Here is a 15,476-nt window from a genome sequence, read left to right as displayed (position 1 = left end):
TTGCACATCTCAGATACACTGAGGAAAAGACAAGTCTTCACCTGTATTTGGTTCCAATCTAATTCAGCAAGTAGATAAAGAAAAACTCTTAGTGCTAGAGCACGTAACTGCTAGAGCAATGCCACTCTGGTAAACTAGCAGGAAAAAAAAAGAATTTAAAAGGGAAGTGGTGGAGAAACTGTATATAGATCTATTTGATTCAGTAAGTGAAAATTATAATTTTCTTTAATGTCACAGTTGTAATTAACCATTTTTTACTAGTAAACACATGAAGTTTAAATAATTTATTTACAATCTCAAACCTGGAATAATCAAATACATTAATTATATTTGTACAGAACCATGGTAGAGTAGCTAGCATAAAAAGCAAGATATCTGATAGCGACTTCCATCTTTTAAGACTATATTCCTACAGAGATCATGGATTTTAGGGGTAGCAGTGCAGAGAGAAGTTTGTATGGTTCTTTGTGCACTTCTAGATGGAATCAGTATTTTGGAATAGTCATTATGTAAGTAAAAGTGCTTCTGGGTGTTAGATTTAAAGATCATAATATTTAAATGGGAAACATATCACTATCATTTCTGTCTTACAAAAACGGTTTAGGGGGGCGCCTGGGTGGCTCAGTTGGTTAAGCGTCTGCCTTCGGCTCAGGTCGTGATCCCAGGGTATTGGGTTTGAGCCCCACATCGAGCTCCCTGCTCAGCGGGGAGCCTGCTTCTCCCTCTCCCTCTGCCGCTCCCCCTGCCTGTGCACACTCTCTCTCTCTGACAAGTAAATAAATAAAATCTTAAAAAAAACCCAAAAAACAGTTTAGGTATATAATGTCAAGATTGCAAGGAACATAAAGTAGAGGCCTTAAGCCAGTCACAATAATGTGTAACCCACAGTCTCCTCCTCTCAAATACAAGATATTTAATGAAACATGGCACATATTTTGATCTCCATAAAAGTTCATTATTTTCTAACTATTAGTGAGTTTTCTGTCTACAGTAAAATTCTCTTAGAATATGTTCGCTCACCCTAGAGGGGCCCAACAGAGACTAACAAACTCTGTTCTGAGACTAGGGCATAAGCTGTATTTCTGGTGCTGCATGAGGGCTAGGAGAGGAGGTTGGCATACAACACCAAAATCATTAGTCTCAAACACAGAGTATTCTTACTTGGAAAGCTTAGCAGCAACCATTCTAGGGAGATCTTGTCAAAAGTTCTACCCAGCTGTTTTTTACTTCATAATTTGATTTTTGAGAGAGTTGTACACATTTTATATATATATCACTTGAGATAAAGACATTTTCAGCTGTACAAAATACCTGAACTGATTGGGAATTTCTGTTCCAAATGATCTCTCCCTGGACTCTTTAAATAATGCCCCACCCTGGAAATAGGAGAAATTGAGGTAAGGTCATGCAAGATTCTGGACTGGTGGTTTTAACCTTTTTTTGATCATGGATCTCTTGAGGACTAGATGAAAGCTGTGAAACTCTTCACCTCTCCAAATGCACACAAAGGCACACAGCGCTGCACATACAGACAGCATTGTGCACACAGGTTAAGGGGTTTTCTAGACATCCCTCTCAAAGTCCATACTGAATTCTTGAGAGGTAGTGAAGAATTCCTATTCTAGGCCATAGGTTATTAAGTCACCACTACAGAACTTACTGGGATTCTGCTTATTACACTAGCAGTGCATGTCCACTGTGGTAAACTTAGAAAATACTTACCAGGAGAAAGAAGAAAGTAAGAAATTACCAGTAGTCCAGACACGCAGAAACATTAACATTGAGCTTTTATCCTTCAAGTCCTTCTTCTATGCATCTGTATTTTTTTATTGAGTCACAAAAAACATGACTATTTTCTGAACATAAACTGTTGTATAACCTGCTTTCTAAACATAATACATTGTGCATTTTTTCTTTATTCCGTTCAATTATCTGTTACTTTCTTTTATGGTATTAAAGAACATCAAATTGTATGGATATATTTGTTCAATTCATTTCTTGTTTTATATTGTTTAAACTTTTTGTTGTTAATAATCAGTGCCGAAACTAATGATTTAAACACAGCATGACTTTATCCTCAGGAGAGAGTCCTAAGAATGGAGTTGTGGGATGAAAGGATACGCAAAATTTAAAGGTTTTCAGTTAATATTTAGGCTAGAGAATAATTTGGTGTCATGAACAAAGAGAACTGATAGGAACTGAAATATCATGAGAGAAACTGGAAGTTTATTGAAGGTGTGCAGATGGACATGTGAACTCCAGTGCAAGCTGGGCTAGGTAATACAGTGAAGAAAATTATTTGAAGCATAGCATGAGCTCTTAGTTACAGCACAGGAAAGGTATATAGTAGGTATACTGAACTATTCCGTAAGCCAGCAAATTTACAAGGTGCTCCAAAATAGTGGAAACAAAAGAAAAAGAAAATGATTCTCCCATTTTAAACTTTTCTGCGTCCAGTCTGAGAGCACTGAATGGAGCTGGTTTTATCTCACAAAGGTAGAAGTAGGAGTTGGAGGCAAATGTGAGCACATGTGTATTAGGGTTCAATCAGTCAGATTCTGTATGTGTGTGAGTGAGTCAGTGTATGTATATATATATGTATATGTGTGTGGAGTTTTGTGTATTGGCTTATACAGTTGTGAGAGCTGGTTAAGCAAGCCCAAAGTGTACAGGGGCAGGCAGTCAGGAAGGGAAGATCATGAGTAAGTGCTGAAGCTTGATGTCCGCAGGCAGGCTCTCAGGGAAGAGCCTGAGGAAGCAAAGCAGTTGCAGATCCATCTGTTGTTTGGAGCCTCTTAGCTCAGGAAGGGCTAAGTTCTCTTTGAAAGGGCTTCCAACTATTTAAGACAAGCCTACCTAATCTCTCTTTTAATTAATTTAAAGTCAACTGATTAGGGACTTGAATTACATCTGCAGAATCCCTTCCCAGCAGCACCTACGTTGGTGTTTGAGTGAATAACTGGGAGAAGTACTGTATGCCACAAAACGGCGGCTGCCTCCCTTCCATGTTCCAGCTCTCAGGAGAGAGCATCCCACATAACCCACCCTAAGCAGAAATGTATGAGGGAGTTCTGGGGACTGTAGTTCAGCCCACTCAAGTCGGTAGACCACAGAGCCACCACGTGGATGTAAACAGAGAGGTTCCTAAATTTAGAACTTTGACCCTAGAAGATCACAGGCAATGTGACTGGAAGAATTTGCTTTGCCATTTTAGAGCTACATTTCTTCTTATGAAAGTTGAAAGTAGAAATTCTGGTACAAAGGAAGTGAAGTTGTGCGTTTGCACTGCAGAAGGTAAATTATTGGTGGGTCAGGAAGTAACCAATTGCCAAAGGAAATCAGAGAGGTTTTAGGATACATCCTCCTTTAAAGTTATTCTATGTTTGGCTTCCTTCCACTCTCAGAAACATAAAGCTTACTTGATTGGAATTTTTTCCTGCATTGACCACTTGTCTTTCTGCCTCAAAAATCCTTGCTCTTTCTTAAATAAAGTATCATTATTTGGAAAAAATCAGAGTAGAATACGTTAGTACAGAGCGGCCCCTTACATGCCCATTAGTTACCTATTCAACATCTCCCCTCACCTTTTTGTTAATACAACCCCAGGTTTTTCAGTTATCCAGCCCTTAGGACAAGTGACCCTGTCTCCAGCTCAGGAGTATTCCTGATTAATCTGAGTCAATTGTAATACTCCCATTCTTGTTTATGATCAGTTCAGGGGTGGACGTGTGACCCAGGTCTACCCAATAATATGAAGTCAGGTCTACTAAAGGATTTCTGGGAATAGGTTTTTTTCCCCCATTCTAAAAAAGAGACTTAAGAAAGAATTACCCCTCTTCCATGCTGGATATTGTCTGCATGCAATGCCTGGGGTACTATGGCAACCATCTTGCAATCCATCAGAGGTGCTAGGCTGAGGATAAAGCCAGCAAAATTTGTCTGAGAGTAGAAAAATGGAAAGAACTTGCGTCCTTGATAATAGTGTTAAACTGCAGAATTAATTGACCCTGGAACTGCCCTACTTTAGGTCTTTTTGTTAGGTAACCTTAATAATCTTGTCTTTCTTGGTCTCTTGTAGAGTACATGACACCACTGACTTCCTCCTTCTCAGATCTTTCTTGGCCTCTACCCTTGTGAACCACAGTGTTTTCTTCCTGTGTCTTAAAGCCATTTTTTCTTAGCTTCTTTCAGGGTTCTGTTCCCTGTCTATCCCCTAACTGTAGCTGCTTCTCTTTCCTCAGCCTCTTTCAGCCAACTCCACACTCTCTTATGGGGTGCTCTCTTCCACACCCTTGACATATGCCTATGGTTTCCAAACCTGTGTCTCGTCCCTCTTCCCAAACACTACCATTTTTCTCCGACAACACCTGAAACTCAGTGTGCCCTGCTCTTGCTTCTGTATTTCCAATCTCCATGAATGGTATAAAGCAGTCACCAAAGCCAAAAATACTCATGTTTCCTGGATTCTTTCCTTTACCTCAAAGCACTCCATCCCTTCCCCCCACCAAATCCATTACCAGAATTCTATGAACTTTTCATGTCTGCTCTTCTCTAACCTTTATTTCTTACCCTTCTCCTCTTAATTCAGGCCCTCATCATTTCTTATCTAGACTCTTACCATATGCCTTCCATTTTCCAATTTATGATCAACACTGTCAAAGATAGGAAATCTTTTTACTATCCAAATCATGTCATTTACTGTACTCTTTCCCACAAAAAAAAATCCTTTGATCGTTTCCAAATGTCTTTAGGATAGACGCTAAATTTCTCAACATAAAATCTGTCCTTTACCTTTCTTACCTGCGCCCTCACCCTAAGCCACCCCTGTGGAGAACTACTTACCGTTTCCTGAAGTAAGTGGTCTTTCTAAGCACTAGGCATGTTGTACATACTTTGAGTCTCCCCTCCAAAAAGAATTGTATGGATGCTTTCATATAATCAAAACAAAACAAACAAAGGAGAAAGAACAGGTAATGAATGTACTCTTAACCTAAATTCAGTAATTAAGATTTTTGCATATTCATATTTTTGTCAATTTTAAATCATTTGAAAGCAGACATAGTAACATTTTATTCCTATACTCTTTGGCACACATTTCCATATGTAAGGACTTTGTACATAACTACAGTACCACTATTCATATTGTAAGAAAATTAACAATAATTACAGGTGCCTTTATTCCCTCAGTTTTGGTCAATGCTTCAGTTGTTTGGTTCTAAGTGATAGAAATCTGACTGAAACTAGAGGGAAAAATGGACATATATTGGAAGGAATACTGAACCAAGACTGATGACATCACATGCACACACATGAAGAGGGTGTGGGAAGATTTATTATACTCACATAATAAAGCATTCTGGGGAGAGCAGGGGGGCTCCCAAGCAAGTCTGAAAAATGGCCTGAGTGAGCGGAGAAAGGAGACCGGCTTGACTTTTATTGTGGTTGGGGCTGAGGCTGGGGTGGACTCATAAAGTTTGAACTTCTCACTGCATCTAAGAGCGAGAGTACAGGCTTTCTTACTGGCTTGCCCATTTGTGGAATATAAGGTGAGGGGACATTATGGGGCTTGAAAACTCTCAGTAATCAAATATCAACAATGGAATCAGAGTCTTCATTACTCATTACATCTACTAAGTTCTGTCAGCACGCTGGTTATTGCTCTGTCTGTTTAGATGTCTGCTTCCCTTCTAGACCTGGCTTTGAAGATAATTTATTTATCTTTGTATCTCTGGCACATATTTCACACTTAACACTTACATACAGTACATTATCTTTAAAGTCCAACAACATTGCCCGCTGATTTCTTTGTTTCAGTTAAATTAACTTTACATTCCCAAGTGTTTTTGCCAGACTGCATTGAACATTTGCTTTACCTTTTCTACTTGATCTGGCAGTGTACTGACTTAATGCCCATGCTATAAATGTTTCATTGACTTGATATGTGTAGCAGTAATTTTAGGACTTGAGAAGAATATCCTTAACAGAACACTTTATAATATTTTTTTTCCAAAAATTGTAAGTAGAGTTATCATTGCTTACTACCTTGACTCATGCACTGAAGTTTTGCCTTATGTTTTCTGTGAATTATTTCTACACTGCTTGTGGTCTTTTTGCTAAACCAGAAGTCACTCATAATTTTAAAACACACTTTGCAGTATCTGAAAAACTTTAAATTGGATAGAATTTACCATACTGAGCTGCATCTGGTGGTCATCCAGGGCTTCCAGGAGGGTTTCAGGCCCTTTAGCGAGGATGCAGCTCTAGGACATACCCTGGCCGCCTTCCAGACCCCTCTGTACTGACAACTCTGACCATTCTTACTGCCCTCTAGAGCTTCTTTCGCAGTAAATCAAGTTAACTTTCTTCAAAAATAGGCTTTCTTTGTTTTCACCCATTACATTTAAATTTATTCTTTAATTCTGTCTCTTTCCCCCTCTCCCTCCCTTCCCTGCTTTCTCTGTAACAATTAGTTGGAACAATCTAGGCATGTCCGCCTCCCCCCATCCCTCTGCACCCCTCTTAGTTATTTATGCCAATGCTGTTAAATATTTTTGTTTCCATAACAACTCCTTTTTTCAAACACTTATTGCAGACTGTGAAAGATGCTTTGGGTGGAAACTTGGTTTACTGAGTTCTTTGGTTTATGTAATTATTAAGTGCAGAAAATCTTGGTTTCAAATCTAAAGCTTAAAATGGAGACCTAATTAATGTCTTAAAAAAATGGAAGTTATTGAATAGTCTGTTGCTAAAAACAGAGGTCTTTATTTTCAAGTTAAATTCAGTTCATGAAAGATGTTTCTTCTAATCACTTTTTCATATTCCAATAAAATCAAGTAGGTTCTCTTTTCTAAAGGGATGTTTGGTTCCTTTCTGCTTTTTCAGTTATTGACTGTTCCACCAGCAGACCCCTCAGCCCCCAATCTCAAATGTGTATAAGAAGATGCTCGGATTTTGTGTTAATTGAGTGGTACAAAGTACTGCATATTGATTCGGCCCAGTTACCTGCCAAAAGCTGTGTTTAGTAGAGTGCTGTGTCACTGTCATTCATAGGGTTTGTCTGAGGGTAGTTGCTCAGCCATTTCTTCAGCTGTGTCCTGGCATTGTGTTGTCTTTCTGTGGCACGGGAAACTGGCCACTGACCACAGAATTACAGCTTACTTTCCAAGCTGGTGTCTAGTTCATAGCTGCTTCTTCCTAATTCTTTTGCACTTCAGACTCTTCCGGAGTATGGACAGTCAGTAGCTGTGCACAAACAGCACAGAGAACAGCCATATATTTGATTCTGCTTGGTTTATCTATAAATAATTCACACTCTCCCCTTTGGTCCTCCTTCTGTCTTTGGAGTAGCCGACAGTAGAAACAAACAGAACCAGCACTGCAGGCATTTGAAAATCTTTGTTTTATTTTTAAATCTTACCTGTCTAGCCACGCAGTCACACATGCTGCTTATGGCAAGCGAAATTCTAAGATGGTCCCCCAAATTCCTTGCCTACGAGATGCACACACATCTCCCAATCAAACACTAATCTAGATGTTGCTGTAAAGGATTTTGGAAATGTAATTAAGGTCCCAAATCAGTTGACCTGTAAGATAGGGAGATAATCTGGGGCCCTGAGCTGATGTCATGAGCCCTCAACATTTGGCTATAGCAGTCATAGACAGAAATGCTGTGTTTTCAAGCATGAGAAGTGTTGGATGCAAGGGAGTTTCTTGTGCCAGTTTTGGAAATGGAGAGGGCCATATGGCAAGAGACTGGGAGCAACCTAAATATCACCAATAACCTGCATGAGCCTAGAAGAGGACTTTGAGCTTGAGTGAGTGAGACCCCTGAGCACATCACCTAGTCACGCTGGGCCTGGACTTTGGACTTACAGACTTGTAAGATAATAAATGGGTATTGCTTTCAGCCTCTAAGTTTCTGGTAATTTGTTATGTTGCAGAAAACTAATGCACTGCTTATTTATTTACAAGTAAGCATGCATTAGTACTTGGCCAAAGTTTTCCGTGGTTTAGTGTGACTTCTAAGTCTCCCACTTTATCATGGATTCTGTTCACATCCCCAGAGAAACTGAGGGGAGGGAGGGTTAGGGGAAGCTGTTTATATGAGGTATGTTCGAGGAGGACTCCCTCTGCTTCTTGTGGTGTGGACCGCCCAGAGCTGCAGGAAGCCTGCTCTGTCGGAGCCTGCCTAACTAGAGTAGCCTACTGACACCCTTCCTGAGATCTTTCCTCTCTTCCTCTTACTCCAAACCTCTTTGAACAACATAAGTAGATGACTGTTCTCCTCTGAGCAAAGGTTCATTTCTGTAGGGTGTGGCCAGGGCCTTTCCTCTTTGATCCCTCGAAAGAAGAGCAAGGCCAGCTCAGCAGCATTGCACACCAAGCATTCTGATCCACTCCCTGCTGCCAGGCCGCAAAGCCATCCAAGCTCGCTTCCTTACCCCATAGTCCTCTCCTGCAGCCATCTTCTGTCCTGTCTTCTTGAAGGATCCCCCAGACTACCTGTCCATCTTATACTCTGTCTTCTTTATCATAACTGAGATTGATTACACTGAGGCCACAGGAGGGAAAACATTAAGTAAATCAAATTCATAGGGAGGTGAATGACTGGTTGCTACTTAGCCTACAGAACACTTGAATTGTGAAAGAGCATATTTATTGAAGAAAGCATGTTAGTGGTAAACTTTCAGGATGTAAGGCCATTTTTATTTCTGTGTACTGTCGTTCTATTTATATGTCTATATGAAGCTTGAGGAAAAAGAATTTTATCTTCCATACTGTCTTTATACAGCTTCTCCCTGCAACAACATGCCCAAAATTTGAGGCCCCAGCTGGATCTGTACCTACTTCCCTACTTTCATGGTCCTGTGACCCTCCCACCTGGGATTGACGAGCCTGTTGGTTAAGGGATCTAGCTCCTTTTACCAGAGGCAAGAGGAATTCCACTAAGCTTGAAGAGCTTGTGAGGGTAATCAGCTTCCTACTTCCTAACCCTAAATGTGTTGTTATAAGCTTCCCTGTGGATACCCCTCTCTGTCCCTGCCTCAGGACCAAGTCCTGGTTCCACCTTTGGGTTTTTTCCTCGTGGCTGGACTATTAAGCCACAGAAATATTTTGGACCTCATGGTGGCTGGGCTGTAAGCCATGGAATGATTTTGGACCAGGTTTTTGGTTCCACATCCTTCCCGCTTGTGACAAGAGGTGGTAGCATCTACATTGATGAGCTCTCAGAAGGGGAATAAGACTGGGTGTTCAAGCCCTTGGAGGCACCAGAAAACATTAACCACAACAACAAAGCTTCGTGTCATCATTATAAAGAAATTGTCAAATGACGTGTAAAATAAACCACAGCGCAGACCATTATCAAAACCATTAAAATGTGTTAAATGTTACAAAAGACAGTGAATAATTCTTATTTACATAATTGGTGAACCTTACGCAGACAAACCTGACTTTTCTGTGTGATGTGGGAGAAGAGACTGTTATTCCATTCTAGAAATGACGAAATGTTTAAAATAATCGAAGATTAAACTGTAGATAAAGCTGCAGAAGAACTGAATAAAGTGGTAAATTAGATTTTGATGTTGATTTAGATGATACAGAATATGAAAATCAAGTGAAAAAATGTGACTATATTAAGTCAGTTTGAATACATGTAATTCTGACCAACTTCTGACTTTAAGGATTAAAAAAAAAAAAAGACTATGAAGTCCCAGTGAGGAAGTTAGACAAAAACCTATAAGGAAACAGACTAAAATTTCTTTTTTTTTTTTTTTTAAAGATTTTATTTATTTATTTGACAGAGAGAGACACAGCGAGAGAGGGAACACAAGCAGGGGGAGTGGGAGAGGGAGAAGCAGGCTCCCCGCTGAGCAGGGAGCCTGACGTGGGACTCGATCCCAGGACCCTGGGATCGTGACCTGAGCCGAAGGCAGACTCTTAACGACTGAGCCACCCAGGCGCCCCCAGACTAAAATTTCTAGTTGGACAATAAAATGACCTTTGAGTTTATTTTTTGTAATGTTTAATTATAATACTTCCCACCCTGAGTTCTGTAATACTCTATTTTATGTAGCATTTGTTAAACTACTTTTAAAATTGAATTCTTGAGGGATATTTAATATATGGGGCTCACTGTCTGACTAAATAGGATTGAGCATTATACAGTTACATAAGAATCAACTATAACGCATGGGTTTGGATTTATGGCAGGCTTGTCCCCCTGGGCTTCTCACAGTGCTCCGAGCCAGAGCAAACTGTGGCCCCGAACCATTGCCTGGCCTCTGTGCCATAGGCTGCAGGCACTGAAGCAGGTCACACGGTAAAAAGAAAAAAAAAAAAAACAACTATAAAAATAAGCCAGCATCATTATAAAGCTGGCTCAAATATAGGCCTTCAGCGAATACCTTTTGATTCACTGACCTCAAGTAAATAGTTCACATAGCAAAACCATCTTGACTGGTGAGGTCACTCTAAACAAACAAACAAAAAACCTTTAAATGCTTTATTCTAGTTTTATATGATGATGCTTAATGATTGTAGAGTAGTGTTACTTTCCAGAGTATTCTCATTACTTTACCATAACACCGTCTTTACCTTTTTTCATGAAATATACACACAGAAAAATGCATAAGATATATATGTAGTTTTACCTCTGCCACCCATATAGGTATTATATATTTTTAGTTTATGTGATTATATCTTAGTATACAAATATTGTGATATAGCTCATTCTGGGTTTTTTTTTTTTTTTTTTTGTTTTTTTGAGATATTTACATGTGACATTCTATAGGTTTAAGGTACACAACATGTTGATTTGATATACTTATATATTGCTGAATGATTACCACTGTAGGGTTAGCTAACACCATCACATCACATAATTACCACGTCTCTTTTGTGGTGAGAACATTTAAGGTTTTGGCAACTTTCAAGTATATAATACAGTATTAATAACTATAATTGCTATGCTGGACATTAAATCCCTGGAACTTACTCATCTTCTCACCAAGAGTTTGTACTCTTTGACCAACATCTCCCTCTTTCTGCGTTCCTCGGCCCCTGGTAACCACCATTCTAAGTCTCTGTTTCTATGAGTTCAGCTTTTTTAGATTACACAGATAAGTGATATAGAGTGTTTGTCTTTCCCTGTCTGACTTCATTTAGCATAATGCCCTCAAGGACCACCATGTTATTACAAGTGGCAGGATGTCCTTTCTCATGGCTGAATAATATTTCTCTGTATATGTATACATACCATATCTTCTTTATCCATTTATCCACTGACAGACACTTCGATTATTTCCATATTTTGGCTCTTGTGAATAATGCTGCAGTGAACATGGGGGTGCAGATATCTCTTCGAGATCCTGTTTTCATTTCCTTTGGATATGGGAAGAAGTGAGATCGCTGGATCATATGGTAGTTCTATTTTTAATTTTTGAGGAACCTCCATATTGTTTTCCTTAGTGGCTGCATAGTTCATTCTATTTCTTACCTTTTTAAAGGTCCATTTTTGTTAGATGTCCATCTGTTCTCTTATTTCTAACCATAACAAAGTATCCACATTTTATCCATAACTCTTTCTTCAGTGGCTATACATATTGCCTCTAGTAACCCTACCACCACAAACAGCCCTGCGTGAAATCCTCTTACAGGTTCAGTATGGACTGTCATGCGAATTTCTTTGGAATATAAGCCCAGGAGTGGAATGCATAGGTCATAGAGTGTGAGTACACGTCACTATCTAGGTATTGCCTGATTGCTTTTGTGAGTATCTGTGCCACTTTATGCTCCTCTAATAGCATTGCATGTGTAGTTCCACATCCACATATTTGCACTAACCCTTAACATTAGCCAACTTTCTAATTTTGCTAGTTAAATAGGGATAATGTGATACTTCATTGTTAATTTTGTATTTCTCTGATTGCTATTAACTTAGAGTATCCATCTCTTTATATTTTCCCAGTGGAAGCCTGGTTAAGCTGATTCCTATCTTTTTTTGATATGTCCCATTAACCTTTGAACATTTCTTTGCTTTCTGATTCAATAAGGCATTCTAGACTTCCTTCTCTTTTCCTTGTCCTAGACCTAGAATTAGCCAAAAGTACAAGAAGTCCTGGTTTCTTTTGATGGGGAGTGACGTTTCAAACCCATATCTGGGCACCGAGTGTGCTTATTGCTCTGGACGTCATTGCTTCTAGGCTTGTGTGAACAGATCTATGGAGAAACATATGCATATATATATATTTTTAAAGATCTTATTTATTTATTTGACAGACACAGAGAGGGAACACAAGCAGGGGGAGTGGGAGAGGGAGAAGCAGGCTCCCTGCTGAGCAGGGAGCCCGATGCGGGGCTTGATCCCAGGACCCTGGGATCATGACTTGAGCTGAAGGCAGATGCTTAACGACTGAGCCACCCAGGCACCCCAAAACATATGCATATATATAAATGCATATATATTGAGGTACCTGGGTAGCTCAGTCGGTTAAGCATCTGACTTTTTTTTTTTTAAAGATTTTATTTATTTATTTGAGAGAGAGAGAGAGCACATGGGAAGGGGGAGGGTCAGAGGGAGAGGCAGACTCCCCGCTGAGCAGGGAGCCCGATGCGGGACTCGATCCTGGGACTCCAGGATCATGACCTGACCCGAAGGCAGTCGCTTAACCAACTGAGCCACCCAGGCGCCCCAGCATCTGACTCTTGATTTCAGCTCAGGTCATGATCTCAGGGTCGTGAGATCAAGCCCTCTCTCTAAAAAAAATTTAAAAAATAAATGCATATATGTAAATCATGTCTCATACTAATAATTCTAATTCATGTTTTCCCAACTCAGATCTAGAGTCATAGAGTTCTTCCTCATTTTTCCCCATTTTGTACCTGCATTTCACTCTCCGCCCCCCCCCCCAATTAATTGGTAAAATATTACCTTTAAATATGTGGTAAAATTTGCCAGTAGAGAGTACTCCTGGGCTGGAATTTTCTTTGTGGTAAGGTTTTAAATTATGAATTTAATTTCTTTAATAGTTTTTTGTTTTATTTTAAGTGTTGAGCCCAGTGTGGGGCTTGAACTTAAAACCCTGAGATCAAGACGTGAGCTGATATCAAGAGTTGGGCACTTAACCGACTGTGCCACCCAGGTGTCCCTTTAGTAGTTTTATTTTTTGTAATGCTTACATATATTTTTTTAATTTACCAGTTTTGGTAAGCTGTGTTTTTCTAGGAGTTTGGCAATTTCAGGATAATTTTCAAATTTACTAACATAAAGTTGCTAATATCATTCTATGATTGTTTTACTGTTTGTAGCATCTGTAGCTGTAACTCCTTTTATCATTGCTGATACTGATATTTTGTGCCATCTCTTTTTTCTTTCTCAGTTTTGTCAGGTAGTTATCAACTTACTAGTTTTTTATCCCCAAGACCTGTGAACTTCTGACTTTATAGATCATCTCTATTTTACATGTTTTACTCCATTGATTTCCATTCTTATTTTAACATTTCTTTCTTTGTACTTCCTTTAGATTTAATTTGCTGTTCTTTTTCTAATGACATGGATGCTTAACTCATTAACTTTTAGGTTTTTTCTTTTCAAATATGTAGATTTAAATTCATGAATTTTTCTATAAGCACAGAATGAGCTGTATTATACAAGCTTTTAGTGAGTTAGGTTTTTCATTTTCATTCAGTTCCAGATAGTTCTTAATTTTTATTCAGATTTTGTCTTTGATCCATGGGTTACTTACGCATGCATTGATCTATTTACATATTTATAGGGAATCGAGTTATCTTTTTGTTATTGATTTCTAGTTTAATTGGGCCAGGACTAGAAAATTATGCATATAAGGGGCACCTGGGTGGCTCAGTCGTCAAGCCTCTGCCTTCAGCTCAGGTCATGGTCCCAGAGTCCTGGGATCGAGCCCCGCATCGGGCTCCCTGCTCAGCGGGAAGCCTGCTTCTCCCTCTCCCACTCCCCCTGCTTGTGTTCCCTCTCTCGTTGTGTCTCTCTCTGTCAAATAAATAAAAAACCTTAAAAAAAAAAAAGAAAATTATGCATATAAAAGAGTTATAAACAAAGAAGAGATAGAATAGAAAATAACGAGCAAGATGGTACTTTAACCATATCAATAATTACATTAAATATAAATAGTTTAAACACACCAATTAAGAGACCAAGATTTTCAGATTAAAAAAGCAAGACTCAACTAACAATAGAAACCCAAAGTATAGGAGCAAAACTGACAGAACTGAAGGGAAAAACAGACAATTCAGCATTAATAGAGTCTTTAGTACTCTACTTTCAATAATGGATAGACTATCTAAACAAGAGATAACAAAAGAAACAGAAGTCCTGAAAACAGTACAGAGCTCCTAGGCCCAGTAGACATCTATAGAACATTCCACTCAACAACAGAGTACTTACACTATTCACACACACATAGAACATTCTCCAGGATAGACCATAATGCAAGCCCCAGTAAGTTTTGAAGTCATACAAAGTATCTTTTCTGTTAACTTCATTTTCTAATTAAGTAAACTGGAAAACAATACAGGAAAAAAAAGAATCTTGAGATATTAAGCAACATATTCTTTAATAACCAATGAATCAAAGAAGAAAATCAAGAGAGGAATTAGAAAATGCTTTCAGATGAGTGAAATGAAAATATAACATACCAGAACTTATGGGATGCAGCAAAACCATTGCCCAGGAAGAAACTTACAGCTGTAAATGTCTTAATCAGCAAAGAAAACAAATCTCAAGTCAGAAACCTAACCTTCCACCTTAAGAAACTAGAAAAAGAAAAATAAGGTAAAAATAATTAGAAAGAAATAATTAAGACTAGAGTAAAAACAAATGAAATACAGATAAAAATAATAGGGAACATTAATAGAAATTGGTTCTTTGAAAAGAACAACAAAATGGACAAACCCTTAGCTAGACTGACCAAGCAATAAAGAGAAAAGACTCTCAAATTACTAAAATCGGGAATGAAAGAGGTGACATTACTATTAACCTTATAGAAATTTTAAAAAGGATTATAAGGGGATACCATGAACAATTATATGCTAACAAATTCATTAACAGTTGAAATGGACAAATTCCTGAAGACACAAATTACCAAAACTGACCTAAGAAGAAATAGAAAGTCTGAATAGACTTATAAAGAGTTTGAATTAGTAATCAAAAAACTTCCCAGAATGAAAGCTCTGATGCACAGAAAGCCTTATTGATTAATTCTACCAAAAATTCAAAGAAGAATTAATACCAATCCACTACGAACTCTTCCAAACAATAGAAGAGGGAACATTTCCCAACTCAGTATGTTAGGCCTGCATTACCATTTTACCAAAACCTCACAAAGACACTACAAGAAAACGACAGACCAGTACCCCTTTTGTTAAAATTCATCCACAAAATAATAAAAACCAAAATCAGCAACACATAAAAATGATTATATACCGGGGTGCCTAGGTGG

General features: G+C 38.6%; 1 protein-coding gene and 1 non-coding gene across 4 annotated transcripts in view; both read left to right on the top strand.

Moving 5' to 3' along the window:
• Positions 1 to 15,476, top strand: part of TMEM131 (transmembrane protein 131) — a 244,452-nt gene that overhangs the window by 117,123 nt on the left and 111,853 nt on the right. The window lies entirely within an intron of this gene.
• LOC123326117 lies at positions 10,190 to 10,324 on the top strand. Its single transcript, XR_006540896.1, has one exon. It is a non-coding gene; the product is annotated as a small nucleolar RNA SNORA42/SNORA80 family (small nucleolar RNA).

Source organism: Neomonachus schauinslandi, chromosome 10 (genome assembly GCF_002201575.2).
Source record: "Neomonachus schauinslandi chromosome 10, ASM220157v2, whole genome shotgun sequence".
Lineage (NCBI taxonomy): Eukaryota > Metazoa > Chordata > Mammalia > Carnivora > Phocidae > Neomonachus > Neomonachus schauinslandi.
The sequence above is the reverse complement of the archived record's forward strand: the minus strand, read 5'-3'. Positions and strand labels throughout refer to the sequence as shown.